The sequence below is a fragment of the Lathamus discolor genome, chromosome 4 (genome assembly GCF_037157495.1).
Source record: "Lathamus discolor isolate bLatDis1 chromosome 4, bLatDis1.hap1, whole genome shotgun sequence".
Lineage (NCBI taxonomy): Eukaryota > Metazoa > Chordata > Aves > Psittaciformes > Psittacidae > Lathamus > Lathamus discolor.
Genome location: NC_088887.1, coordinates 12,320,029 through 12,346,997, shown reverse-complemented (window position 1 = coordinate 12,346,997; position 26,969 = coordinate 12,320,029). Strand labels below are relative to the sequence as shown.

The window sequence follows — 26,969 nt, the reverse complement described above, 5'->3', positions numbered from 1 at the left end:
TCTTAATGGATCTGTGTCTGACTTGTGGTTTTGCATTGGCTTCTTTCACTTTTACAACCATGATAATACTTGCTAGCCAGCATATCTCAAAAGACTGTTATGTTGACAGTTACTCTTTCCACAGAAACATGACAGACTAACTGCGCTTGTCAATAAATGGGCTGAAGTAGATTTACCAGTTTTTTATTTCACTATTTTACCTAATATTGTTCCCCAAAGCATTTTTAAATACCTCTGGCTACGATATTTGAATACTGAATTTATTTTATACAAGCACAATATGTTTTCTGGTACTCACTCATGAGAAAGCAGCTAAACAAAATACATTAGAAGCAATGTACCAGGACCAGTGACCTCACCTAGCTTTCAGTCTTGGGAAAAGCAATAAAAGAAACTCCCTTTGTAGCTGCAAAGCATTATTTAAGAAAGTGGCAGAGGTCCTACTATAGATTCCTCAGGTGCCCTCTGCAGATATACACCTTGTAGCTATTTTTTACTGGTCCTCTATTAACCTTTGCTTGGAGCTAATGGAAAGAAGGTAAGAAAATGTACCCTTTTTTTCAAATTGAATTCAAAGTAGTTAGCTTTCTCCCTCTGATTTTAGCTGTAAGTCACTACTCAGTGTTTGGACTTCAAGATCAATGCGGGCGAGTGGGAAACCTCACAAAAGGATAACTTGAGAAAAGAAAATATCCTCAGAAACAGGAATGACTAACAGGAAAACACGTTAGAATTTTGCAATTGGGGTTATAATTGACCTTAGAGAATACCTTTGAACTGATTCTGAAGTGCGGTAGAAGAGTTCACTTGATTTAGAAAAGAAACTGGATCCCAGATGATACAACACCCGCTATAAATGTTTATTTCCTGGTAAAGGGAAAACTTCCTGCAGGGCGTGAATCAGTATTGCCAGTTCCCTTCCTCCCATACATCCAGCTGCCACAGCAAGCAGAGTGTAGCAGCTTTCTCTGCTCAGAAAAGCCCCTCCTAAGAAAAAATGAAGTTGAGATTTAGCCCATGCAAGAAAGAGCCTTCCACCTCCAGGAAAACGAGGTTTGCTGCAGTGTTTTAGGCACACCGAGACTTTCAATTTATCTGGAAATGGAGGAAAAAGCTTGGAAAGAGTACTTAATATGCAAGAAATTACAGATGGAAAATACTTATAAGGTCATTTAGCTCACTCATTTTCCAGCGCAGGATTGCTCTCTATGGTAACATAACAGCGATTCCATTGCAGTTACCCACTTAGTCTCACTAGCCAATGCTTATCATTCCAGGGAGTGTAAGCACTGGCAGGAAAAATTGTTCCCTCAGCCATCATTATCAACTGCTTTTCAGAGCAGACACAGATAAGGGTCAAATATTTGTGGTGTTACACAATGGTGCTAGAAAAACAAAGAAGATGGTTTTGGTTTTTGAACCATGTTTTTAACATGGTACAAAAAACCTACAGAGACCGTGTCAAATGCAGGTACAAGGTGTCTGGGTTAACACAGAGCCTGCTTTAGCTGCTGTGTCAAGCTGCACATTCTGCAGATTAACTGAAACTGTAAAATGAGAAGCAAGAAAAAAGGAAAAAAAGAAAGATTAAGAAAATGATTTTGGTGTTCACTTTCAGGGGCTCTTTCATTATCCGTGGGAGGAGCTTCCCACAAACCTCTTGATTGCTTCATTAAAATTCTCCCTTATAACTCTCTCTTGCCATGAAAACAGCATGGCCACCAATACAACTGCCTGTCATCCTGACTAATATTATTCCATTGTTTCCCTTGGTTCCCTTTGTGATTACTTCCCTTTATTTATTGTCTTGCCTTTTCTTTCAACTCTGCTAAGGATATAGGTCACTTTTTGATTCTGTATTTGAGCAGACCTTTAAAAAATAATGCTCTGCTTATTGATTATAATGTCTAAAATGTATAGTAGTTTGTATTGCCCTCCAAATATATATAATATTCCCCCAAAGCACTACTAGTTTTCTAGTTTTCCCCAGTATGATGAACAAGCTCAGATATGTTTTGAAACTATAAACATTAGGGATTTTGATTGCTTTTAGAAATCTTTTCATCAGAAAAGGAGACTTTCAGTTTTATATACTAAGTAAAGCATTGTCATCAAGACTTGATTTTTCATTTCCAACAAGTTTCAAAGGGTGGTATCAAGCCTCCAACTTGAGGTGGCTACCTAAGCCTAGTCCATTTAAAGCAGTTTTCCCAAATGATTAATTTTTCATTACACTTGCCAGCTAGATTTAAGGCAAATCTGTCCCCTTATCTAGTTGTCCTATTACAGAGAAACAAAACAAAACAAAACAAGGTGGATTTGGGAAGCTCAATAATTTTCATTACAGAAGTCCTGAAAGCAAAAGATGACATTGAACACGGCCAGAGTGGCCCTGTTGTTACTGAGAATCTGTTTCTCAAATATTTCAGGACCAAGCTGAAGAATTTTCAGCCAGTGAAGCATGATTCCAGCCCTAGAAAACAGCACTTTGTTTGCTGCAGGGAAGGCACATTCGGGGCCATCACAAGTAGATGGTTACCAGCCTACGTCCATAGGCCCTTCTGCCAGCTGAGCATCCAGCTGCTGCTGCAGCCTGACCAACTTTGGTTTCCAGAAAGATCATGAGCTCTAGTGATACCTGCTTCATTTTAAGATTGTATGTCTGGAGAGGATTCACTGCCCTCGACAAACTAGACAAAGAGAGTTTTCCTCTGAAATATGTAAAAGCTAGATATTTCTCAGGCAAAACAATGTTCAGAACACTACTTTCCATGACTGAGTAAAGATGTAATCTCACAGTAAATTTACAACAGGTTAGGAACATTGCTATGAATCTTGTGGCTTACCTTTAACCTAAAGCATTAATTGCTTCTCTTGCCTCTGGTTATTTGTATAGCATATTGTCATGAGATTTAAATTAATCCATTTTTTTTTCACTTAGGTGGAACAGACCTAATTCATTCTGTAGATCAGATACAACAACGGAGTCACACAATGGGAGAAGCCTGTGCAACATCTATCTCAATAAGAAAAAAAAACATGAACAAGAAACACCTGATCACTTTTCTGTTAACCATAAATTCTCCTCTCTCCTTCTAATCTTCAGTAAAAACCTGAACAACATAAAAACTGCTTCAGGGTTTTATGAGACTCATGACAGAGCATCACATGGCACCATAGTAAAACTGCTTCATCTTGACCTCTCCTTTCACGACTACATATGAAAATCCGTCCTAATAAAATTCCTTCACATACCCATATTTACACTGCATGCTTTCTGAAGCAACATGCAGAGATGCTTCATATAGCTGCTAAAATGACATAAAACTGATAATTTAAAGAGTGTATGTGATCACATTCTTGAATCTTTTGGCTTTTATCTCACATTAACAGATTTATAGCATTGATAAATCATTCTTTCACTCAAATATCATTTTGTGTACATTGAATGTAAAACATGATCACTGAACATTTTGTATAACCTTGTAAGAGAAGAGCAAGTACTGTGTGATGTCAGTATCAGTGCAAAGTACCTAATGAACATGTACCTCACTACCCTTCATACACAACTCTGATAGCTCCTGATATTAGAGGTTTCTCATTTTGGTTTCATTCTCAAGGTGCACAGACAGTCAGCAATTCTGTTGCCTGGTATATCCATGGTCTGTACCTCAGCTTCAGGGCTCTAACTCCTTCATACAATATGCCCTGCTTCTCTGCTCGAGTTAGAAAGAAAGATCAGAAATAGCAAATAATTCATACAGAACTAAATAAACTCTGAGTGCAGACGTTTACCATCCCCTCCAGCAAAAACCCAGAACATTCAGCATGACCCCAAGCTTCTTTCTCACCCCCTCGCAGCTAGTGAGCTGTTTCGCTGCCACGTACCTAGCCTGCAGGCATTGAGCAGATTTTCAACAGATCTAGAGGTTTCATCCCTCTTGCTGAAGCAGCCCTAAAGGAATACTAGGGACTCTTCCCTTGCTCAAGAAAGACTGACATGAAGAGCATCGGTACAGAAACGGGGGCAGGAAGGGCCACAAGCATTAAATTACTCACTCTACAGAATAGAAAGAGCATGAATAGCAAGGAAACAAAAGTGGAATATAATAACAGAGTATCAAAATGTCAAAGGAGTAAGTAGGGCTCAGATGACTTTAGATCAGGTTATGGAGGCAACTTTGCAACCTAGAAATACCCAGAGAATACAAAGGGAATGGGAGTGCTATAAACTCTACAAATTGGCACACAGTCTCAAGATATACTCACAGATACTTTTACACAAAGAGAAGCTCTCTAAGATAATTGCAGGCACCACACTGCCTGCTTGCTTCTTGCTCTGTATTAGAAAGCAAGCCAGAACAGTTTAAATTTTCATATGAAATATTTCACATAACTAATTTCTTCAAAGTCTTACTACTCCTGCACTTAGAGCCACAGACAACTGAGCTTTTATCGACTAAATCATGTTCTCCACAGTGACTGACCAAGAATTAATTAATCTTTTCAAAATATATTTGCATACATTAGGAATGTCTCATCAGGACCATACTAGGTTGCTATCATCCAATAATTCCCATTTACAGGCTTTTCATGAATTCAGGAAAACCTGTAAATCAAGCATTTTAAGCATACAAGCTCTATATTAGTTTTGCCTATGAATCATTAGCTCTTCCACCACTGCAGTCTTATCAGTGACTCAATAGGAAAGACAAAGTCAGAAACAAAATGGGGTGGATGAAAGAAACAGAGGTTATAATCTTTAGTAGAAGGAAGGTCTTGAAAGCACGAGTGCCTTCTTGCCTTTGGGAGTTCAATAAGACCAACACCAAAAAAGAAAATCTAAAAATCCCTAACCAAATTTGTTAAACAAATTGGAGGAAGAGACAAGATGGATGTTTCCAAGTCAGATTTAATTTCTAATTTCTCCTCAAATGATTTTATTCTAGTAAAATGTATGCATGCACTTCACACAGCAAACACTGATTTTGGAAGTATTTGTAGAAACAGGCCGTTACTGTCTCCTGCTTTTAAATTACTTCCAAGCACTTTCTGACATGTAACATGCAATTATTACAAGCCAGAAATGCTCCACTTAGAAAAAATACAATATGAATACCACAAAGTTGGGAAGTATTCTGTGCAACAGCACAAAGAGCTTTTGTGCTGTGATAGTAAAGTGTTCTGCCATGAAAACAAAGGGGACCAAACAGCAGTCCGGCTGCCAAAGTCATGACTGTCAGAGAGGGTTTCCTTTAAATGGGAGACAAGAAAGATTTTCACCATGCCTAAAGAATTAGGTTCTTCCTCATCTCCTGACCAGCAAATGCCAGCAGATCCTTTCCGAAGACCTTAATGACATCTACATAAAAGGAAAGAAAGGCCTGCTTTCCAGCACCTTAAAACCAAAAATCACCAGTTCTTCCCAGGATTACTTTCATGTCCCTCACCATGGCTGACTGGGCTCACATCATAGATTCACAGGACAGTTTGGATTGGCAAGGACCTTAAGTTCATCCAGTTTCAACCCCCTGCCATGGGCAGGGACACCTCACGTTAGATCATGTCTCTGTCCAACCTGGCCTTGAACACTGCCAGGGATGGAGCATTTATCACTTCTTTGGACAGCCTGTTCCAGTGCTGGACCTGTGAGACATGCTTAATTTTGTATCCCTCTCTGCTGCAGAACATTAATATTTTTACAACAGATTTTGGGGAGCAGATTCCTGTTTGCACACATTAAGAACTACATGGGGCAGGATGCTGTAATTCTCCCAGAACAATGCATTTCATAAATTCTACCTTCTAATTATCTAAAACCATCAAGTTATAGAATAACTAGTTTAAAGACACAAAGTGTTCATTCTGTAGTCAAGCTTTGCCAGCTTAAGGGGCTATAAAGAGAGAGAAATTTTATTAGAAAAACAGATGATATATGGGACTAAGACACTACTTTATAAGTTATGTGATTTGGACCTGATGTGATAAAATACATGCATGTCATGAATTCCATTTCCATTGTGTAGTAATTTTTTTTTGTATTTCCCCCCTTATAGCCTCACTCTCTAATCTGTACAAATCCTATTGAATTCTATCAATATAATTTGGATTGTTTGATCTTAAATGCATTTTATGACACAAGCAAATCTATACTGTGCTCTTCATCCCACCTTATGAGTCATTTATAAAAAATGACAGTGGCCTTAAAACTAATCCCTACAGTTTGGCCATTCTTATTTGAGAATGTTTCATTAATCAAAACACTCTGCCTCTTTTTTGCCAACGACCTGGTTTTGGTTTTAAATTTCCCTTTAATACTAAAATGGCTCCCCAACATCCTTACTTCCTTAAGTAGCACTGAGGATTCTTTGGGAAGACACAAATATTGTCAACTGCAAACTCTGAAATATCAAATAAATTAAAAATAGCTATTTCAGGTGGGAAGACTGATAGTATCCCCTTTTATTTTTTTCTATCACAAACAATTTTCATTTCTTTTTTTCAATACTTAACCCACGTAAAACAGCCAACAGATTCTTTCTTAGTCACACCTCTTCACCAAAAGACCAGAAATCATCCTCAGTTAATTGTTACATGCATCTTCAATCTCTTAGCAGGGAATTAGTTCCTTGAAAAATGTTAGAGTATTTGTAACGATAAGGAAAAAGGGGCTTATTTATTTATTTTCCTGGTAACATTTAGGTCTAATCCCAAAATCTTTATGTCAGCATAGAAATATTCTGAAGTTAGTATGGCTACATGTGGCTACAAGTATTCTGTCATACGGAAGCAATTTATATTGGCTTCTTTTCAAACAACAGCTGTGTGCAAGAACTATTCTTTGGAAATTAATTACTAGCAATGTGCAATGTTGCCCATTCTCCATGGGTGCTGACCTTCCAACAGGAGAGTTTAATGTTGCTCTTTCACCATTTTGCCACGAGATAGCTTCCAGAGGTGAGTAAAAAATATCATGTCCACAAAACGCCCCCCAAATCCAGCCATCTTTTAAAAATGTCTTCATTTTGGCAGCATTTATTTTGGAGCAGCATGGATGCACCTCCCTCAGCTAGTATTGAGGCTTTATCAGAAGGTCTCTCTTTCTGCACTTATGACAAATAGCCCTTACTAAGGTAAGTATTTTTGAAGTAAGATGACGCAGACCTCACACTTAAATTTTATACTGACACTTAGTGAACCTTTGCTGGCCACAAAAATTCCTCAAATTTAGCCACTTCAGTGGCTGATAGCAAAAAAAGCAGTACTTGAACACTCAAAGACATGAGGAAGCTGGAAAGCTGAACCAGGTCCCATGTGGGCTTCTAGGAAGAGGGAAAGTTATTAGAGACGGAAAAGATAGAGTATTTGTGACTGTCCACAGGTAACCTTGACACTGGGTGACATGAAACTGACTGGTCATTCCACATTTAAAAGCACCATGACAAAAATCCCCAAACTCTATTTCCTGGACACCAAGGGATGCCCACACAAAAATACTTTGCTTTTGTGGCTTGACTCCACCACGTCAGCCCATATACTCAAATAATGTCAAAAAAGGCCTTCTTAGTTGAAGGGTTATTCCTCTCAATTCCCCAGAGTTTTCGTGTTAGTTTTCTTCTTCCCCAAACAAGACTAAATGTGCTACCAGTGCTCTGCATCAATGTCACCACTCTGAGCCGGATGCTCACCCTTCACCAGTGATACTTCCATAACAGCCATCATCCTCTACCAGTTGTCTTCCTGTGGAACAGGAATATGTACCTCCGTGGTTGAATGGTACATGTGCACGTGTATTGCTCATGCTACCCATTTAACATTCCATTAACCTGTGACAGCTCATGACTGTTTAGCAAAAATTGCTTTAACAAATTTAGTAAATGAGTAAATACATAATTATAGGTGCAACAGAGACATCTGAATTAACTGGAAATGGTTGGCATTAGTATATTTGCAGAAAAGAAAATGGTGAAATACACGTTTAACCTTTCTATATGTTGTTTAGTACAGTTAAAGAAGATATCTGCTTACAGACATCTATACAGACACATTTTCAATGGTTTAAAGGACATTGTGTTAATGGTTGTGCATATCTGATATTCCCTTTCTTTCTTATCTCTCAAAGAGAAAGATTTTCCAGAAACAAGAAACTGATGGGGTGCTGTGTGTGTACACCAGTACCTTCTGCTGAATGGACATTGACCTGCCAGATCATTTGGGAATGCTCTAGCAGATACTCCAGAGGCTCAACCAGGTAGTATATAGCAAGACAAATCCTTTTCTGAAAACAGTTGAGCTGTGACCTAGAAAGAGACAGTATCACCCTCAGAGTCCTGGAGGACGCTGTTTCCAGTATGGCTGTATTTTCCCTCTTACAGCTTCACGGAAATCAGCAGTGTTATGCTGAACGGAAGTAAGGGTGACCTTTGCTATGGAGTTTTGAAATTATTGTTAACTTTTGTAAGCTATCTCAGTGTGCTGCCCTTTTATCTTCTTTTAATGCACACAGAGAGAAGTTTTGTCAGACAATGCTAATGATGATATGTCTGAATGAACATCAGCATGTAGTTACAAAGGTACACCTATTTTAACCACAGCTGTCATGTTGCACATGGTACTCTTTGTGATGAACTGCCTTCAATCTTAGCTTTTATTTTTTCCTCCTGTTTCTTTTCTTTCCTGCTGTGGAGTGTTTTTTATTCATTACTAGTGGCAGGCTTGTCCTCATTTTATTTTTTTTGCTCCTGCTGAGGTGCAGTAAAATAAATTAGTCTAATACATTTTATAAAGGTAGTTGATTTAATTTTCCCTTTGGTATGTCTGAAGATACAACTGCTTTAATAAATTGGTATTAAGATAGTTGAGACTAAATGTTTCATGATTTTCTACCTGCTGTGGAAGACGCCAACTACTTTAGGCAAATATTTTTAGAAGTGCTGGAATAATATTTTTTTCCCTCATATTGCTGCCCTGAAGATACACATTTGGCACACCATGGATTTATTTCTTGAAAACAGAAGAAAAACTGTAGCCTGGTTGGTGTTATTGCTTTGATTCTAAGCTGTTCAGAGCTTTGAAGGAAATTTCAACTGGGAAATTTACTGATTTCAAATCATTCTCTTAGAAATAAAGCCTTTTGCATCAGAATATCTATATCTGTGTCTAGTTATGATTTTTGTAAGAGCTTTTTCTTACCTATAAGAGTAATGTACAACTAGATCAATAGAAGCCTGACACAAAGAAGTATATAGAAATCTAAGTCCTATTTCAAATGGGATTTACATGATCAGAGTAGAGAAGTACGCAATTTGGATCTGAAAGCTTTTTAGTTGTCCAGGCAAATCTTGTAGTCTACCAGCTCCATGTAGCAGATGCTCAGTCACCACTCAGAAATACCCACAGCAAACAATGTTTTCAGTGACAACACTGCTATGAACAAAATAGCTGTTCATAGCATACAAGAAGTCAGATACCCATCCGGGATAAATAATTATAGCTTCTTGACTTTAATGTGCCTGTGAGGAGTAAGCTTCCATGGGTGTTTGTCCTGGAGAGAGAAGCAAGGGTGCTACAAGTATTCTATGCAGAAACTAATGACCTTTGTAAGGTGTCACAGGAGAAATGTGTTTAAAATACAATAAGAAAAGCAGAGAAAAGAGAAACTTATGGTCTCAAATGTTTTTATCTCGAGTTCTCACTATGTGTACATTCAGAATAAAATACACAAAGGTAGCACAAAGAGTTATACTTCCTTTTGACTAAATAAGAGTATGTTCTGTATCATTTAATGGCCTCATTACAGTTCTTTCTGTGGTGAAAATAAAACCATTCATTTGGAAAACCAGATAGTATGGAGCTTAGCTATATAATATTTATGCTCAAGCTGATCAACAGACAATGTACTCTAGTGATGAGCTAAATGATGTTGGCAGTCAGCTTCCATGCTCCACCAGCATGTAAAAGTTGAAATCTGTAACACAAGAGTCCATGAAGAACTATAACCAGAGAAAATAAAAGGGGGAAAAAGAAAAAATCTATTTCAGCACTGTTGCTATTTTCAATATTCTAAGATAATGCAAAATGTAAGAGGAGTCTATAAAACAAAAGCCTGATAGAAAAATCCTATAATGGAAGTTTTCCTGAGAAAAAATAGAGAAAGTTTAAATCATACATGGCTTAGCATCCAAAATCATCAAGTTATTGTTTATTTGGACCTCCTTCCAACAATCAAATCTAAGCCACTTAAATGTATTTGCACCTGGATGATGGCTACCTAGAAATCCAAGCCATAAATTAATTGGGATGCAGTCTGAGGTACAAGGTCTAGCAGCAATTAACTGCATCACCAGAATTCCATTGTCATGCTTTCATCAATGCCACTTGTTCTGGTAAATAATGGATGCAATTATGTAAAAAATACAAAATCATGATGAAATACTCAAGTCCAGACAGTGATAAATATTATTTATATATAGGCATGCAAATGTGGGATGATTCTAAGCATGGTCTAAACTAACTGCATTTGATTTTTGACAGCCATGTTTATTTATATCAAATAAATAATTCTAGATGTGCAAAAGACACAAATGTCATATTCTTATGTACTTGTTTTAAATCCTATAGGATAAGGATATAATTTGCTAAATGATTTAGCAGGACATAATGACTTAGCAGTTATTTCAGTTTCTGTCAGAGAAATAGAAGGTATTTCTCTCCTGAATATGATTTCTCTTCCCCACTAACAATCTCCCGAGACATTTCTTTGCTGTCAGTATCAAAAAGTCATAAAGTTGAAAAGTACATTCCAGATTTTTCAACACCATCTGTCACATAGATCCTTTTCTTGACCTTCCCCTCTGTGTCATGACAAATACATTACACTGATGCTTTATAAGAAACTGAACACTCATGCTGTCCTGTCAGTGTTTTTATCCTCTTTAGCTTGTCAAGGGCGAGTATCTGGCCCATCACTATTATCATCTTAGAATCATAGAATCATAGAATAGTTAGGGTTGGAAAGGACCTTAAGATCATCTAGTTCCAATCCCCCTGCCATGGGCAGGGACACCTTACACTAAACCATCCCACACAAGGCTTTGTCCAACCTGGCCTTGAACACTGACAGGGATGAAGCATTCACAACCTCCCTGGACAGCCCATTCCAGTGTCTCACCACCCTTACAGTAAAGAATTTCTTCCTTATATTCAATCTAAATTTCCCCTGTTTAAGTTTTAACCTATTACCCCTTGTCCTGTCACTATAGTCCCTAACGAAGATTCCCTACACAGCATCCCTATAGGCTCCCTTCAGGTACTGGAAGGCTGCTATGAGGTCTCCACGCAGCTTTCTCTTCTCCAGGCTGAACACCCCCACTTCAGCCTTCACTCAGGACATCCCTGAACGCTCCCACAATGTGATCCTCCTCCAATGGGAGGCTGTGACTCCCAGCAGGAGGAGGTCCACTCTCTTGTGGGATGATCTGGCATGCACTGCTGTGGCTTTAAAACCCTGTGGTATTTGTGTGCAGTTTGAACACTATTACTATAAGCAGAAGATAAATGCCATTATACTCAATGAAAAGCAGATATCATTTGCCATCATTAATTTTAACCCTGTCTAACAAAAATATGTCAACAAAGCAGATGAGAATTTTTAGCAGCAATGCATGCTGTCTCCAGCTCCAAGTGCATCTCTGATGTTTCAGCTCTTCACCTCTTCACCTTTTCATTCTCCACTCTACCATTTGTCATACAATAAGGAAAAAGAAACTACTTTCTGGCTTCTAAAGGTGAACAAAAGAAGCCTCTGAGGCATGTAATTAACATAATCTATTAATGGCAAAAAAAGTGCATTGTAGAAGAGGTCTATTTCCCCCCCAAACAGTCAGATTGCCACTACTTCCTAAAAAGGCAATGCACAGATAAAATCCCATGCAGCAAACTCTATCCAGCCTCACCAGGTACTCAGCCTTTTCAGCCAATGAAACAAATAGACCTTAGCCAGAAATTTAGCAGTTGTGATAATACCATAATATGTGAATTGGAAGAATAGTTAAGATAATGTCCAGATGGTAAGAAAACAAGCAACAACCTTCCCCCCACCAAAAAAAAAAAACCCAAAGAAATTAAAATCTCAGTATATAATATAATTATTTTCTCATTAAATTCTTCTTTCAAAGCACAGTATTTTTCAGCTGGTGTTTTGGTAAGAGTTATTCTGCTACTCTGAATTAGTAGCTGCTTATCCCTGGGCTTCAGATGTGGCTTAATGGTTAGACTAAAGTTTAATTTTAAAATGTATAAGCAACATAATAAGAAAAAAAGGTCATCTGGGAAACTGACATCCAAGGAACACTTTACTGAAGAACAGATAGTTCAGTTTTCCTTTTGTAAGTAAAAAAAAAAAAAAAAAGGCTGATGATGATTTTCTAATCTGCTCTTTTCTCTAAAGACAGTCAAGGTCTTTTTAGATAAGTGCTGCAGCACAGAACAAAATCACCTTAGGTGAACAACAAGAAATATGCAAATTAATTTGGTATTAGAAAAGCTTTTGACACCAAAGTAATTAAATGTGGGCTTTTTTTTTTTTTTTATGTGCAAGTGTAAAACCCAATATAAAGTAGTCTTCTTTTACTTGCCCCAGATTTTAAACCTAAGGTACACCAAGTGGTACATATGACAGTTTGTAATTCACTAGCCACTTTTCATTCTCTATTCTTCCATTCCTGTTCGCATCAGGGAGAAAGAGTGTAAGTTTAAAATAATTCATACTTTTGGATAATTCAAAATGCAATTCAGCTCAGTTTTTACCTTTAGTAATGGTTGAACCAGAACAGTAGAAAATAATCACTGGTTCATTTTGCTTAAGGAAAGAATCAGATCTCACATTTATTTTATGAGAATGAGAGAAACAGAAGCAAATTATAAAATTCAGAGCCAGGTCCAGTTTAAAATATACAACATATTGGGTCATCTGTCTGTAAAATATAAAACATTTGTTAATGAAACAAACCAATTACACTTATCATAGAATTATAGAAGAGTTAGGTTTGGATAGGACCTTAAGATCACCAAGTTCCAACCCCCCTGACATGGACAGGGACACCTCACACTAAACCATCTCACCCAAGGTTTTGCCCAAACTGGCCTTGAACACTGGCAGGGATGGAGCATTCACAGCTTCCTTAGGCAACCCATTCCAGTGCCACACCACCCTAACAGTAGAGAACTTCCTCCTTATAGCCAATCTAAACTTCCCTTGTTTAAGTTTTAACCCATTTTTTTCACTACAGTCCCTAATGAAGATTCCCTACACAGCATCCCTATTGGCCCCCTTCAGATACTGGAAGGTTGCTATGAGGTCTCCATGCAGCCTTCTCCTCTCCAGGCTGAACAGTCCCAACTTTCTCAGCCTGTCTTCATACACGAGGTGCTCCAGTCCCTGATCATCCTCGTGGCCTCCTCTGGACTTGTTCCAACAGTTCCATGCCCTTTTTATGTTGAGGACACCAGAACTGTACACAATACTCCAAGTGAGGTCTCGTGAGAGCAGAGGGACAGGATCACCTCCCTTGACCTGCTCCTTTCGACCTCCCTCCACGCTCCTTTTGATGCAGCCCAGAATACAGTTGGCTTTCTGGGCTGCGAGAGCACACTGAAGCTGGCTCATGTTAAGTTTGTCATCGACCAACACCCCCAAGTCCTCCTTGCAGAGCAGGGCTGCTCTGAATCTCTTCTCTGCCCAGCCTGTAGCTGTGCCTGGGATTGCTCTGACCCAGGTGTAGGACCTTACACTTGCCATGGTTAACTTCATAAGGTTGGCATCAGCCCACCTCACAAGCGTGTCAAGGTCCCTCTGGATGGCATTCCTTCCCTCCAGGGTATCAATCAAACCACACAGCTCGGTGTCCTTGGCAAACTTGCTGAGGGCACACTCAATCATAGAATCATAGAAGAGTTAGGGTTGGAAAGGACCTCAAGATCATCTAGTTCCAATCCCCCTGCCACAGGCAGGGACACCTCACACTAAACCGTCCCACCCAAGGCTTCATCCAACCTGGCCTTGAACACCACCAGCGATGGAGCACTCACAACCCCCCTGGGCAACCGATTCCAGTGCCTCACCACCCTAACAGGAAAGAATTTCCTCCTTATATCCAATCTAAACTTCCCCTGTTTAAGTTTTAACCCATTACCCCTTGTCCTGTCACTACAGTCCCTGATGAAGAGACCCTGCCCAGCATCCCTATAGGCCCCCTTCAGGTACTGGAAGGCTGCAATGAGGTCTCAACGCAGCCTTCTCTTCTCCAGGCTGAACAGCCCCAGCTTCCTCAGCCTGTCTTCATACGGGAGGTGCTCCAGTCCCCTGATCACCCTCGTGGCCCTCCTCTGGACTTGTTCCAGCAGTTCCATGTCCTTTTTATGTTGAGGACACCAGAACTGCACACAATACTCCAGGTGAGGTCTCACGAGAGCAGAGTAGAGGGGCAGGATCACCTCCTTCGACCTGCTGGTCACGCTCCTTTTGATGCAGCCCAGGATACGGTTGGCTTTCTGGGCTGCGAGAGCACACTGAAGCCGGCCCATGTTCATTTTCTCATTGACCAGCACCCCCAAGTCCTTCTCTGCAGGGCTGCTCTGAATCTCTTCTTTGCCCAATCTGTAGCCGTGCCTGGGATTGCTCCGACCCAGGTGTAGGACCTTGCACTTGTCATGGTTGAACTTCATAAGGTTGGCATCAGCCCACCTTACAAGCGTGTCAAGGTCCCTCTGGATGGCATCCCTTCAATCCCACTGTCCACTTCCATTTGTCATCTGTCTCCTTATTCCACTGGAAATAATTACATAAAATACTTTCACGACCCCTAGAAGAACATTAGGAAGTTTTTCTGCTAGGTTTTGTGTACACTTCAGGAGCATTACAAGCACAGATTAGTGACCATTTACTTAAGTCCTGTTTGTGGGGGATGCTCAAAGGTAGCATCTAAACCAGCAGCTCTATGAACATAATGCTGATAAACAAATAATGAAATACAATGCATAATACAAGGCAACTTGTATTTTTTATTAGTATATAGCTTTCTTATTCATTATGCCAATAGATTTGTCTTTATTTTATTCAGCCCTCTTTTCCTTATATGACTCAGCAAGAAGCAGCTCATCAAGAGTCACAGGATGGCTTGACAAACAATACAAGACATTATCAGTCCTGCTACATAGCCACTGTGCTGGTGCAGAAAATATTGACTCATGTATGGTTTGATACTGCACAGGCAGTAAAAGAGCTCACAAAAAGTTACTAGTTTTCTCAGCACAGTAACTCTACAATGGGAATGTTCATCTTTTATTCATTAGTTTTTAAACAACCTCATCTATAACCCCATACTTTCTCTACCTGCGTGTTTCCTACCTACCTGTGCATTTGCATTTTTCTCTGGATTATAACCAAGACAGACCACTGGCTTTGACAGGATTGCACGGGTTATAAATCAGAGGCTGGGGTAATTTGTGGATGTGCTTCCTTCCAGTGCAGCTAATGCTGCTTAACCCAGGCAAGCACATGCCTACGTTTTGCTTCCTTCAGTCTCTCCCTGCCCCAGGCAGAAACAAACTGAAGATGAATTCCCTGTTTAACATATAGAGATAGGGAAATTTGCTGCTAATTACAGTGGTTAGAATTCCTAATGGGTAGAAGGGGGGGTCTCCGGAGCCCATGCCATTCCACAGGCAATTCTCTTAGGTTGTTAAGTTTTCCTGCTCCCTTTCAGAAAATTTCTTAACAAAATTACTAGCAGCCTTTATCAAGCTGATATTGTAATTACTTTTGGGAAACAAATGGTATCTGAGGAAAAAGAAAACCACACTTCCATGCTTAATTTAGTAATGGGAAATTTAGAGAGAGAGAGTTCATAATAAATTCTCATCTCTTTCACAAGTGGGATGAAATAGGCCACTAAAAGCTTCACTTGGGAGGTTAATATTAACAAGCAGAACTGTGACCTTAAATCTTAGTGCCTTTACTCTTATGAGTCCTGAAAACATTTGACCACTCACAGAAATCTGGGTTAGAGGACTGTATGTGCTCAACTGTCCTCTCCAGCTCTTTCTAGAAGTAAATTACTTCTCTTTTCATGTAGAAGCTCCCATTATGGCTGAAACACTGTTACCGATAATGAATAAAAAGAACAGAGGCTGAACTCCTGTCCTAACCTTGTCCTCTCTTCTTATGCTAACTGTAGTGAGTATGAGGAATTAATTCTTTGTTTTCTCACAAGCTCGGGCAACACTTAATGAGGCAAACTGCGTAGTCTTTGAGAAGCAAGCCTATGAGCCAGAAGACAGGATCCCACTACAAAGTATAACAGAAGAATTCTGTCTGACCACTCGCCCTTAGAGCTGAAAGCCTGTTAATCTTTCCTTTCCTTCCTTCAGCTTTGAAAACATACATATCCTGTGACAGATGGAACTTGTAATCATTTCCATAACCTCCACTTCTCAGTATTTTTCAACACAGAAGCAGTCAGAGGCTTACATCCTTAGAGTTTTTTTGTTATTCCAGTATAAACTTCAAACTCCTGAGTAGTTGATGTACATCACAATAACAGATGTAGGATAAGAAAATGCAGACTTCCTACAAGGAGGTGTTGGACTTCATAAACTGTAAGCTTATTGACTGGCAATTACATGTTTAGAATGGGTCTGAGTAGAGTCCCAGGTCTCCTTCCTCTGCCATTAGCATTCTGGTTTCCATTTCTTTAATATGAACACAGTCCAAAACTTAGGGTTTTTACAAAACCCATTCACAAATTAATTCTGGGTGCATGAATGTAATGATTTCATAAAGCTCTATTCTATCAGAGTACAATCAAGTCACTCATGCAAACTTAACCACACTAAAATCAACTGAGGCTGTAGTTGTAAGCCCTCTCATTTGAGATAGATGATGCTTGATAAGTGCCAAATACCAGTTCCTAGTCTTTCCTGGCATATATTTAAGATTCTGACCTCATCAGAGCTATGGTGATTCACAACAGCTGGGGGACTGGCATTGGCTGGTATGAAGAGTTACACAGGGAGATGCCTGGTAACGACAATTGCATCTCACTGGCAGTGCTAAAATTAAAATGGGACCACATGTGAGCTCTGGGAAAGTATTGACCTTACATTTGCAAGTTCACAATCCTATAGAAATGCTTTAAAATATGCCAGAACATGACATTTCTGTACTACAGTATTTTCCAAAGATCCTTCTTAATGGAGCTAGGATATAGTTAAGCTATTAGAAAGAACAACTGAAATTACCAGTAATAAAAACTGCCTAATTTTAGGGACCATCCTATTCAGTGCAAAATGATCCTTTTTGTTATAAAATAACCCCTAATCTTTAAACATGTTGCTTCTGGAGGATAACTACTCTTATTAGTTTAGTAGTTTGTTACATAATTATAAGAGAAACACAAGTCAAAGCACTCGCATAGAAAGTCCAGGGGAAAAATCCTATACTTACACATCTATACTGAAAAAAAAAAAAACAACTTGCTCGCAGACACAAAATGTATGTAGGGCAGCAAAGTGGAGCATAGGAAATTGGAACTGCAGAAAAGAGAGTGATTTTAAGGGTTATTGTCAACATACACTGCAGCTCTAAGTACTGACAGGTGAATTTCTGGAAACTTGGTTAGAATACACAATAAATCTAAAAGTAATTTCCCAAAGTGTTTTGCCTGCATGAGGGGGTGGAATTCTTACACAATTTGCTTTTTGGCTTAATCTGCAGAATGTGAAGTCTTCTTCACTATTAATTTTGTATAACATATCACATATTCTCTGTATGTATCTGGAAGTCTAGAAGCAGTCAAAACAGTAAAAAAAAATAAAAAATTCAGAAAGTTCAGCTCATGTTTTTATTCTCTAAACATTTCAATGACAAAACTGTTCATGCTTTAGAATACTGAATAACGTCTTTGAATCTCACCAAATTTCTTCTTTAGAAATCTTATGAAATGCCTTTGGTATAAATAAAAATGAGCATCTTAAGAGTCTATCCTTGCCTAAGGGATGAGATTATTTTTTTAAAAGAATTACTATTTTTTAATCAGAAATACTTTGTGTGTGTTCTATCATCTTAGTAATGGTAGTTTTAGAGCACTCTATCATCATAGTTGTTGAAAATGATCAAAGTAACATCATAGAAACCATTCTGAAAGTATTTTCCATTCAAAACTCATTATGACTGTTAAAAGTCATTAAAAATTCCGCTTTGTATTCTACGTTATTAGAAGAATATTGTCAGAATGAACAACATGGAAGTTGTGCTGAACAGAAGCCTCTGTATTACTTCTGCATTATTTAGTCCTAGTATAGTGGTATTAATGCACTGATGCCTTTCACCACGTAAGGAATAAAATGCTTAAGAGCCCTATACCTCAAGGACTCCTCAAAGTTCTCAGAAGAAATAAGGAGGTAGAGTTGATTCATACTTCTGTTGTATCATTCAGCAAAATAAACTGGTTTGCATGTGCAAGCATTCCATTCATTGTCTCCAGCTACTTCAGATAGTACAGCAATATTTGCTAATGGAGAATTGCTTGGATCCACATCCTTACCAGTGGTCTGCAGAGGAGTGCGATTGTATATGGATAAAGGGGCCCAAAGTCACTCCTTTGATTTGCAGTTGTAGAAGTTGTTTCAGATTCCAGGCAGGGACAACTGGTTTGATTTACTAGTTATAGTCACAACATCCTCATCTCTTGAACAAATCACTGTGTAGTGTACTCATATAGACTTAAAAAATTTAATAGCAATATCAATATGAATGAAGAACCGAGCAGTAAGTCTCCTTGCACGTGTGTTAGGGCGAGAACTGTGAAGAAACCCATCAATTTGTCTTTCTTTTTATGGTGTACTTATTCTCTGTATCCAAATACTGTGTCTTGTTCAACAGGGGACTGAACTGCTCAGCAGACACAACGTTTTTACAGTGCTATGGGCTTTTAAACACACTGTTTCCAAGTGAAATACTCGATTCTGTGGCTGCTAATGGTGGTTTTGAGTACTGATGTTTCTGCCCTTCTAATGATTACAAAATTGAATTCTTGTCTCTCCCAGGTCACTACAGTTTGAAAATTGAAGATCAGAATAACTCTTGTGAACAGAGCGCAGTAATACCACAGAATTTCAGCTAACATGACAAACAAATCTAATTCTATGAACCAGTGTTATTGTTAGCTTGGGCTCAAAGAAACACTAATGCCATGATTTCCTATCACCCATCATCAGAGTATAACATCAATCTCCAGTTACTTTTTACACTCTCTGAGGAGTGAAAGGTGCTATACAGACCACAAATTTATTCCACCTTAAAAGCAGAAGTGAGAGTTTTGTAAGCCAGTGTTCAAGCAAATGAAGTATGAGCTCAAGATATTTTGTTATTCTCAGTATATTCAAAACCCCCCTTTACTTGTTCCTTTTTCTTGTTGAGTATAACTTCATACTGTATAGAATACCATTAGTATGCACAAAACCAAATCACATAACAAAGACATAAAATTATCTAGAAAGTAAAGCCGGCATTCAGAGTAGTTTCCCAATTAACTGCTTCTACTTTACTGGAAATAAGGAAATTGCAGATATAAAATCCAAACATAAGTCATAGCAATAATCACAAGAGAGGAAAGTGGATGAAAGGTTAATAAGCTGTATTTGAAGTTACTCTAGAGTGTGTTCTAGATGTAATTTAGCTTTCATTGCCTATGCAGTCACTAGTGAGAGAAAACCATCTCCAAAAGGCAGTACACAGCACCCAGCAGACTCTAAAGTATCCTCCTATAGATGAGAAGACATCCCATTTCACCAAAGTGATACTGCTAAAGGCTCTATTAACCATAGTCTTTTGTCCACCATTATGAGAGTGTTATTAAGAAATGCATTAAAATTAATATTTTAAATATACACATTTCTACATGTTAATTGTTATCCTTATTGAGTCCCTAGGATATATTCTTTGCTTTCTCCCTACTGCAGTACTATATACACTAAACTATTCCTGTGACTGAATTGAGAGAGAACTCAAAAACACTGAAGCAAGTAAGGTGTTCTTCACTGATTTTATTGGCGTTGGGATCATCCATCAATACATGACTTTTCACACATTTAGTACAGGGATTTAGATTAAAATGTGTCTAATTGCATTAATGCTAGGACTTTATTCCAGGTTTTTAAAAATACTTTAATTATTGTAAAATACAAATAATTGGTTATTTTTCAGTTTTCATATAGGTGTACATTTTAGTTACTAGTGGTAGATTTTACCAAACAGATACAAGTAGCAGTAAAGCAATGACATCTGTTTTATGTGCTCTTCAGGCATTTTTAACACTGAGAAATGGAGAAAAGGTGATTGATTCTCAGAATATGAAATGCTATTAAGGAGATTCTGATCTTCAGCATGTGACTTATTTCGCATGACATTAAAACAAATAATCCAATCATACTGCAGCTGTAGCAGCAATCATGTGATGTCCATCATAGTAGATGTGAGTTTCCTATCCCCATAGCAACATCTGTAGCGCTTATGCTAATCACTTTAAATTAACCTTGCTATGAAAGAACACCCTAGGGATAATGCTGCTGTTGTGGCAGTTCAGATAAGTAGCATGATTTTCCAATAACATTCCACAGCAAAAATAAGGGTGATAATGAGATGTCCTGTTAGGACATTTTTTTTAATATGCTTTGGTTAAACCAAGAAATTGGTACTAGCATCAGGATAATTATAAGTACCATAGATAATGAGCTGTCTTATTGATTACTGCCCTTTCATAACCTACAGTGGTTAGAGTATGTACACAAAGCAAACAATTAAAATGTTAGGAAGATGACATAATATCTAAAAACATACTTTAGATTTTATCAGTTCACCTCTTCTTAAATTATAATAAAATAAGTCCAAGTGCGTCTACTAGTTTCCTTTGGTAAGATTCATTCACTACAAGTACTAAGGGTACAACCCTTTGGGACTTCAGCCTAGTACAAGACATCCTTATGTTTTGAGCTGAACTTCTACAGTGAGAAGCCAGTTTAGGAGAGCCAAGTATGAACTGTTGCAAAAGGTGCTTGTTACTCCTTGAGTTAAAGACTTCAAAACTCTACTGAAAATTTTATGAGAAGTCTTTGCACAAATGAATATATCTTTACATGAGAAATAAGTATCAGAAGAGTCCACTGGAAGATGCAGGCTCTCATACACAACAAGGACGTCAATAGTAGAAATAAAAGAAAGACTCTCAGAGCCCCAATTCAGAATGGTTTCAAATACTGAAATCCAAGGTACACAGACAGGCGTAAGGTAATAAAATATTATCTGGAATTAAACCTGAATTTCTTTATGTGCTCTTTAATTACCTTAAATTGATCTAGTGTGTTTTTTTCTTTCATGTCCTACAGCATGCTACCTGCTGTCTGGTAAGGGTTGTGGTGAGGGGAGGCCCATCAGAGGCAACTCAGCCAGGTCTGTAGATACAGGAGAAAAAGCTAGAAGGAGCCTGCCTGGAGGCACCCCTGGGCAACCATGCTACAAAACCATGGCTGAGGTAACCCCAAATCTGGGGAGCCTGCTGGGGTCTGAGCCCCATCCTTCACCCCAGCCCAGCATCTGGGCTGCTGTTGTGGTTTAAACAAAGTCAGCCATAAATCACGCAGCCGCTCTCTCACTCCCCGCGCCAACACTCCCCCCCATTTCTTGCCCTCCCCCTACTCCTGGAGGGACGGAGAGGAGAATTGAAAAGAATGCAACTCCCACGGGTTGAGATAAGAACAGTTTAGTAACTAAGGTATAGCACAAACCACTACTGCTACCACCAATAATAATAATGATAAAGGAAATAACAAGGGAAGAGAATACAACACCTCAGCACCAGCCGACCGATAACTCACCACACCCCACCCCACCCGACTGAGCACCGACCAATACCTCGTCCAACCCCACAGTGAACTCGCCCTTCCGGGTAACTCTCCGTTACATCCTGGGCATGACGTGCTGTGGTATGGAATACCTCTTTGGCTAGCTTGGGTCAGGTGTCCTGTCTCTGCTTCCTCCTGGCTTCCCCTCCTCACTGGCAGAGCACGAGGCTCAGAAAGTCCTTGGTCAAACTAAAATATTTGTGTTATTAGCAATGTTCTCAGGCCAAAAGTCAAAACACAGCGCTGCACCAGCTACTAAGAAGGAGAAAAATTACTGCTACTGCTGAACCCAGGACAGCTGCCTTCCATGTTTTTATGGAAAAACTCCTGCCTTATAGTGGTATTTTAGCATTTATTTTACATTCATTTATTGTTACTACATGAAGATTACAGGCCTGTATTTCACAGTAGCTTTTAAAAGATCTTGCTGTGGTACCCTATTGTCTTCTTTATGGTGACTAGTTTTAATTAGAGAAGGAAAGTAGCAGCATCATTTGTCTACCAGAGTAATAGTTACATTCCTTTCCATATGAAAAAAATAGACACTGCAAGTAACAGCTGGCTAGTAAGTTAACAAGGGAATCCAGTAAACGGTAAGCAAGTGTGTAGCCAAGTAAACAATTATAGCAATCCGAAGTTAAAATTTTTCTTTTCAGTTCTTCTTCCATATCACTAGCCTTGGAGCAAACCAGGCTATTTAATGCCTTCTATTTCTACCTCAATAATTCCATCCTGTGGAACTAAAATTGATTTTCTTTTAGGTCATGAAGATCCAGTGTTGGCTCTCTTTCCTCTGATGTCGAGCTAAGCAAGCGCTGTGCAGTCTCTCCACAAACTTCAGTGAACATTTAGTCAACACTTAAACATGTACCAGTGATGACACAAAACAGGGACAGCAGCACTTTGATGTCAGTAGGGAATCTCAGTATAAGAAAGCAGTGCCAAGGTCTTTTTATATTCTAGTTATTGAGAAACAAGAGGCACACTGTGACCTGGAGTTACTTGCACTTAACAAACCATCTCTGTAGCTTAAAACACAAATTTCAGTAGTGAAATTATGCAATCGGCAGCAGTGCCTGGAGCTGCTGCCTGAGTAAACTTGGAACTGCCAACCAAAACCCCCATCCTGCTTTCCTCCTGCTGTGCCAAAAGACTATTGAAAAGACTGAAGCCCACACTGTCCCCTCTGCAGAACCATGTCACATTAAAAACTTCACATTCTCCCTATATCCAGTTTTTCTGGGTCATGCAGGGAGTCTCAACAAACCAAATTCTCCATTAAAGTAGAAACACCAGAGCGTAAGGCTTTTTTCATCCATACACATATCAGCTAGGAGTCTTTGGTGCATCAAAGTGGCTGCATGCTGTGATTTTGCACCATCGTAAAGAAAGTAACTGCAGTCTTCCATATTTATTTCACAACCACATGGTATGCCTCACAAGCCTTGACAGGGATCACATACAGGAAAGGAAAATTACAAATGTTCAGTTTTGATTCTTACTACATACAAATAAAAGATCATATATTTGATACATAAAGCCAAGCTCTGAGATTTCAACTGTAAGCTGCTTGGATCCAAGAACTGATCACATCTATCTGTAAAGCAGCAGACATACTTCCTATGTTCTAAAAACACCAAAGGAGCAATGTGATCTTCTAGAAGACTTACAAGAATGGTTTTGTTTTGATAGATTTTTCCCTATCAGCTTAAGACAAATGAAAGCTAAAATAACTGAAATGCTTCCAGATAACAAAATGTGTGTTCTCACAACACATGCTTTTTAATAAAATGCTTTTTAAAAGAGAAAAGGGTTTTTGTTTTTGTTTGTTTCCTTGTTTAGATTTTCTTAATAAAATGCTTCAAATGATTTAAACTCTTTCCTGCATGTGGGGACCAACTCCAGTCCCACAGAAGACTGTGGCAAAAAATCTTGTAACTCTGACTGGGGCCTGGATCTAAGTAAGATAAAGAATAACTTGTATTTAGCAAGATTAGAATTGTGTGGATGTTGATAAGGTTTGTAAAACGCAAATAATCAAACTGTTGTTCTTAAGGTGTATCAGCTTTTTGCAGCATTTTCACTTCTCTGAGAATACAAAGCAGACTTCTTTCCCTCCTTGTTCATTATCTGTAACAGGCACTCCATGATAGATGACCTTTTAAAAATATTGATAATGCTACCATGGCTACTGTGACCTGACAGGGGGACTGTCTAATTTGATAGGAACATGAGATTTGCCATGACTGACATAGTAAATAAATCTGGGAGAAGAACGTGAATGGATGTTTACTTTAGCTTCAGGCAGACTCTAGTCTTTCAAGTGAATGCCATATGAAGCAGTACTCAGAACTTCCAGTGGAGTTTTTACCTTCAAGTCCTTCCTGAAACTATTGTGTCCTGGAAAATATGCCTGTGCCCCAAACAGATGTGAGTGACAAGGCACAAATTATGCACAAGGCACAAAACGCAATTTTGGAAAAGCCATCAAGCCATAGAATGGTTTGGGCTGGAAAGGACCTTAAGATCATATAGTTTCAACCCCTCTGGCATGGGCAGGGACACCTCACACTAGACCATGTCACCCAAGGCTCTGTCCAGCCTGGCCTTGAATGCTGCCAGTGATGGGGCATTTACCACTTCTTTGGGAGGCCTGTGCCAATGCCTCACCACCATCTCTAATTTGTGTGTATATTCTGCTTGAGTCTGATGCTGGAACTGTTTTCTGCTGGGTGGTCAGTGAACTGCTGACAGGGCAAAACTTAAGAAGCATTAATGTTTGCAAAAGATGGTCTGTAGGAGAAATCATCACTGCATGCATTGTTGGCAGTAGTGTAAGAGAAAAGTACATGTAGGTGAAAAAGTAGGACAGTAGTAAATGTAGGGTGGAAAAATAGGACAGTAAACCATAGACAGCCATTTTACACTGATATAACTGATGATGAAAATTAACCTGTCAGGTTTCCTTTTATGTTTTTCTTCTGCTTTTCTTACCACCATGAAAGTAACATAGGCTGTTAAATTGTTGATCCTGATACAGATGAAATGAGAGGTAAAAAGTCTGTCAAGAGTACCCGGCGACCAAAGTAGATGATTTGTCAAGACAGCTAGTACAATTTTCAATAAATACACACAACAGAAGATAAAACCTCAGAAGCTTCTGTATGTACAGGGAATCATTTCAGTTTAAGTGCATCTTACAAACCCTTTCCTGAAATAGGACTAATTCATACTGAGAGAGTAGAAATAACAGATCATTACAGTAAGAGAGACTACACATAATAGAACAGGCTCAGCCTCACTTTAGGTCCATCTTCACAAATACTAGACAAATCACCCCTACATGCTGCTGTTTCCTGCAGCAGCCCTTACTGCATCAGCTTTGCACTACCTAAGGCTAATCTTTTTGGACAAGTAAAGCTTTTTTAGTTAGTATGTACTAATAAAACCATTCAAAGTTAGACTCAGGCACTGAAAAATCTTGTGATTTTATTCCTAGATCAAACAAATTGATATTGCATAGTAATTATTTATGCTTGTTCTGAAATCTACATGGGGCATAATAACCACATATGCTCTTGCTCACTTGAGTTAGTCAGCAAAAGGATGGGACAGAAATAATACAGATAGAGCTAGAAATATATTTGTCTGTGCCACCATCACACCATATGTATAACTTTACTACAATTCATTCCACTTTTCTAGTTCTTGCTAAACTCCTTTCTGCAGATGTTGGAATTGCTGTCAGAAGAAGAGCAGCACAAGATTCTTATGCTCTCCAGCTTCTCCCACCATAAGCAAATGACAGCAGTTACTAAGTACATGCCAGAATGTTAATTTTATCCCTAATGGGAGCCCCAGAACGTTTTCCTTTAGCTTCACATTTCTGCAGATGCAGTGATCAAAAGAGAATCTCAATTTCTACGCCTAACTTCCTTTCTTAAAGAAAATCAACCAGGAAGGCAGATGATGAGAATATCAAAGGAATAAATAACTAGGTCTCCAAAATGCTTCAATTGATTTCCTTTGATATGCCAGCGTGGACAAAAAACCCCAAAAGTCCATATGTGGTAGTTCAGCAATTTACAGGCCGTTTGTAGGACAAGGATAAAATTTTATTTTAAACCTGTTACTTACTGTAGAAAAGTTTTATTTTATGTGGCAAATCCTTTTTTGTCATTCTTCAAAACAAAACTTTTTCTTTGTCCTTGTGGTGGGTTGACCTTGGCTGGATGTTAGGTTCCCACTCAGCCGCTCCATCACCCCCCTTCTCAGCAGGACAGGGGGGAAGAAAATAAGATGAAAGAAATCTTCATGAGCTAAGATAAAGGCAGTTTAATAAAGCAAAATCAAAGGTCACACACAGAGCCAAAGGAAAACAATAGATTTATTCTCTACTTCCCATTAGCGACTAATGTCCTGCCACTTCCCAGGAAGTAGGGCTTCAACACACATAGTGACTGTGCCAGAAGACAAATGTCTTAATAACACATTCCCCTCCTTCCCCTTTCTCTGAGTTTTTATTGCCGAGCAGGCATCATATGGTATAGAATACCCTTTGGTGAGTTTGGGTCAGCTGTCCTGGCTAGGTCCCCTCCCAAGATCTTGCCCATCCACAGCCTACTGGTATGTGTGGGGGGAATGCTGCAGAGACCGCCTTGATGCTGTGGGAGCACTGCTCAGCAGTAGCCAAAACACTAGTGTGTTATCAACATCTTTCTAGCTACAGCACTATGAGGGCTGCTATGGGGAAAATGAACTGCACCTCAGCCAGAATATACCTGTTGGATTATACCTGGAACTACCTGGAAAACACCTTTTGGGGAAAAATAAAAATAAAATCAGTGCCTGGGGAAAAAAAAACAACCACCTTCTAATTCACATTTACAATTCAAAGATGCTTCTCAAGGGAAAGATGCTGCTTAAGGGGAAGAAAGAAATTGGTCTGTCCCACTGAGTCAGCCTCTGATTTTCCCTGGGAAAGGAGGAATTCCCACAGGCCAGAACTCACA

The 26,969-nt window shown here is 39.0% G+C and overlaps 1 protein-coding gene and 1 long non-coding RNA gene across 3 annotated transcripts in view; one reads left to right on the top strand and one right to left on the bottom strand.

Annotated features, from left to right (window-relative positions):
- LOC136012562 (uncharacterized) overlaps positions 1-5,933 on the top strand; it is a 61,051-nt gene extending 55,118 nt beyond the window's left edge. Inside the window, exon 5 of one of the 2 annotated variants that reach the window (XR_010611813.1) lies at positions 2,942-5,933. This is a non-coding gene — a long non-coding RNA (uncharacterized LOC136012562). Of the gene's footprint in view, positions 1-2,429; positions 2,503-2,941 lie in introns of those variants that run through there. The other variant, XR_010611814.1, reaches the window with a different exon arrangement.
- ROBO2 (roundabout guidance receptor 2) overlaps positions 1-26,969 on the bottom strand; it is a 1,075,181-nt gene that overhangs the window by 764,162 nt on the left and 284,050 nt on the right. The gene's annotated exons all lie outside the window — the stretch shown is intronic.